A 3,990-nucleotide genomic window follows, 5' to 3' on the forward strand; every position below is an offset into this window, starting at 1 on the left:
AGTTTTAGGTTCATAGCAAATAGAGAGGAGGGTGCAAGGATATCTCATACACCCCTTTTCCTCACATATACATAGCTTCCTTCATGATCAATGTCCCCAGATTGGTAAGGTTGTTTCAGTGAGCTTACCCTTACCCATCATAATCATCCAAAGCCCTTAGTTTACATTTGGGTTTACTCTTGATGTTGTATATTCTATGGATTTATGTATAATGACATATAGCCACCATTTCAGTATCATGTAGGGTGTTTTCAGTGTGTTAAAAATCCTCTCTGTACTACTCCCTAATCAGTCCTATGATCCCTCTGTCCTTGGCAGTCACTAATATTTTTGCACTCTCTCCACAATTTTGCTTTTTGTTTGTATGTCATATAGCTGAAATTATATACAGTTGGAAGCATATAGTGGTATCTTTTTAAGATTGGCTCCTTTAACTTGGTAATGTTACCAAAAGCTTAGTCCTCATCCCTGATGCCAATCCAAGACAGGGTTTTCAGCAAAAGGAAAAAGAAGTTTTATTACTTTGCTAACAAAGGAGAAGCACAGGGGACTCCCATGCTCCCCTTTAAGGGAAGCAGGGGCCTTTTAAAGAGGTGATTCAGAGGAATCTGTTTCCTGAAATGAGGGAGAAGATCGGGGAGGAGAAGACAGGGAGGAAAGATCAGAGAGAAAAAGGTCAGGGAGGAGAAAAAAAAAAGTGTCAGTTTTGGAGCAACAATGAACATAGTCAAAACATATAGTGAATCACTGTTACAGTAATATTCAGTTAAGATTCCTCCACGTCTGTTTTAGTCACCTTTTTGTCATTGTGACATATCTGAGAAAAACAATTTAAAGAAGAAATGATTTATTTTGATTCATGGTTTCAGAGGTTTCAGTCCAGAGTTGGCTGTTTCCATTGTTTTGGGCTTGAGGACCCGCAGGACACTATGGCAAGAAGGGCATGGTAGGGGGACAGGTGTTTACCTCACGGCAGCAAGGAGTCAAGGAGTGGGGCGCAGGGACAAGATATCGTCTCCAAGGACATCCTCAGGCACCTCCTCCTCCTTCTTTTTTAAATATTTTTTAGTTGTTATTGGACACAATATCTTTATTTTATTTATTTATTTTTAGGTGGTGCTGAGGATCAAACCCAGGGCCTTGCACATGCTAGGTGAGCACTCTGCCACTGAGCCCCAACCCTGCCCGGGGACCTCCTTCTTTCAACCAGACCCTACTGCCTACATTTTCCACCACCTCCCAATAGTCCTATCGGATATGAATCCCTCAAAGGATTAATCCACTGATGTGGATAGGGTCCTCATAATCGGATCACTTTCCCAAAGCCCCACCTCTGAACATTGCACTGAGGACCAGGCCTTCAACACATGAGCCTTTGGGGAACATTCCAGATTCAAACCATGACAGTGTCTTCTCATGGCTTGATAATTTTTTTCTTTTTTAGTGCTAAATAAAATTCCATTGGATGTACTGCAGTTTATTAATTCACCTACTGAAGGATGTTTTGCTTCAAAGTGTGTGTGGTTATGAATAAAGCTGCTATAAGTATCTCTGGGCAGATTTTTGTGTGGACATACATTTTTAGATCCTTTGGGAAAGTACCAAGGAGACCAATAGCTACCGGATAAGAGTATATTTAGTTTTGTAAGAAACTGCCAAACTGTCTTCCAAAGCAGCTGTGCCATTTTGCATTCTCACCATCAATGAAGGAGAATTCCTATTGTTTTACTTCCTTGCCGGTATTTGTTATGTTATCATTGATCTGGATTTGAGCCATTCCAATAGGTTTGTAGTGGTACCTTATAGTTGTTTTAATTTGTATTTCCTCGATGTCAAATGATATAGAGCATCTCTTATGCGTTTGACTTGTATGTAATCTTTTTGGTGAGGTGTCTGTTAAGATCTTTTGCCCATTTTTAAATTAAGTTGTTTGTTTTCTCATCATTGAGTTTTAAGAATTCTTTGTAATAATCTCAGCATCCTTCTTACAAAAAAATAGAGTTCTTTGTATATTTTGATTAAATAGGAATATTTAATCAGATGCATCTTATAAAAATATTTTGCCTAACATGTTCAAAGGCCTTGGGTTCAATCCTCAGCATTGAAAAAAAGAAAAAAAAAAAGGGGTGGGGTGGGGTGGGGTAGGGATATTTCATTCTCTTCACATTTTCTTTTCAAAAAAGAAGTTTTTGACCTTAATACAATCCAACTCATCTATTTTCATGGATCATGTCATTGGTGTTTTGTCTAAAAAGTCATAACCATCCTCAAGGTAATCTAGGTTTCCTACTATGTTATCTTCTGAAAGATTTGTAGTTTTGTGTTTTAGATATATGATCTGTTTTGAGCTAATTTTTGTGAAGAGTGTAAGATCTGGGGGCTGGGGTTGTGGCTCAGTGGCAGAGTGCTTGCCTAGCATGTGTGAGGCACTGAGTTTGATTCTCAGCACCACATATAAATGAGTAAAATGAAGGTTCATCGACAACTAAAAAAAAAATAAAAAATAAAAAAAAGAGTGTAAGATCTGTGTCTAGATGTATGTATTTATTTTTTTGTATGTGAGTGTCCAGCTCCAGCACCATTTATTGAAAAGACGGTCTTTGATCCATTGTATTGCCTTAGTTCCTTTGTCAAAGATGGGTTGATCTTTTCTCCCCTGTAGTGCTGTTGGGCCTGCAGGTCTGTTGGATCTGCAGACTTGGCCGGGTCTCTGTTCCGCAGGATGGGGTTTGTTAAAGTTGTCAAGAATAAGGCCTACTTTAAGAGATATCAGGTGAAATTTAGAAGAAGATGAGAGGGCAAAACTGATTACTATGCTCAGAAACGCTTGGTGATCCAGAACAAAAGTAAGTACTGCACACCCAAATACAGGATGATAGTTCGTGTAACTGACAGAGATATCATTTGCCAGATTGCTTATGCCTGTATAGAAGGGGATATGATAGTCTGCGCAGCATATGCACATGAACTACCAAAATATGGTGTGAAATTTAGCCTAACAAATTATGCTGCAGCATATTGTACTGGCCTATTACTGGTCTGCAGGCTTCTCAATAAGTTTGGTATGGACAAGATTTATGAAGGCCAAGTGGAGGTGACTGGAGATGAATACAATGGAAAGCGTTGAATGGTCAACCTGGTGCCTTCACCTGCTATTTGGATGCAGGCCTTGCTAGAACTACAACTGGCAATAAAGTTTTGGGGGCCCTGAAGGGAGCTGTGGATGGAGGCTTGTCTATCCCCAATAGTACCAAACAATTCCCTGGTTATGATTCTGAAAGCAAGGAGTTCAATGAAGAAATACACTGGAAACACATTATGGGTAAGAATGTTGCAGATTATATGCATTATCTAATGGAAGAAGATGAAGATGCTTACAAGAAACAATTTTCTCAGTATATAAAGAACAACATTACCCCTGACATGGAGGAGATGTACAAGAAAGCTCATTCTGCTATATGAGAGAATCCAGTCTATGAGAAGAAGCCCAAAACAGAAGTTTAAAAAGAAGAGGTGGGACTATCCTAAAATGTCCCTTGCTCACAAGATAGATCGGGTAGCTCAAAAGAAGGCAAGCTTCCTCAGAGCTCAGGAACTGGCTGCTGAGAGCTAAACCAAATAACAGTTTTTCTATGAAGTTTTTTTCAGATAAAGATAATAAACTTATTGAACAAGCAGATAAAAAAAAAAAAAGACTGGGATACTGGTTGAGGGTATCCACATGGGTCCCCTCTGGGTTCTCCATTCGGTTCCATCAATCTATCAGACTGACTGTTCTATTATTGCCACCACACTTTTTTGATTACTGTAGCCTTACAATAAGTCTTGAAGTGGATAGAGCCAATCCTTCAACTTTGTTCTTCTCCTTCAATATTGTGTTGGCTATTTGGGTCTCGTTGCCTGTCTGTTAGGATCAGCACATTGATATCCACAAAATAATTTGCTGGGATTTTGACTGTGATTGCATTGAATCTGTAGATCAAATTTGGA

General features: G+C 39.1%; 1 pseudogene; it reads left to right on the forward strand.

Annotated features, from left to right (window-relative positions):
- The first annotated feature begins 2,722 nt into the window (after positions 1-2,722).
- Positions 2,723-3,613, forward strand: LOC143407338 (large ribosomal subunit protein uL18 pseudogene; annotated as a pseudogene).
- The last annotated feature ends 377 nt before the right edge of the window (positions 3,614-3,990 follow it).

This window comes from Callospermophilus lateralis, chromosome 9 (genome assembly GCF_048772815.1).
Source record: "Callospermophilus lateralis isolate mCalLat2 chromosome 9, mCalLat2.hap1, whole genome shotgun sequence".
In the NCBI taxonomy this organism is placed as follows: Eukaryota; Metazoa; Chordata; class Mammalia; order Rodentia; family Sciuridae; genus Callospermophilus; species Callospermophilus lateralis.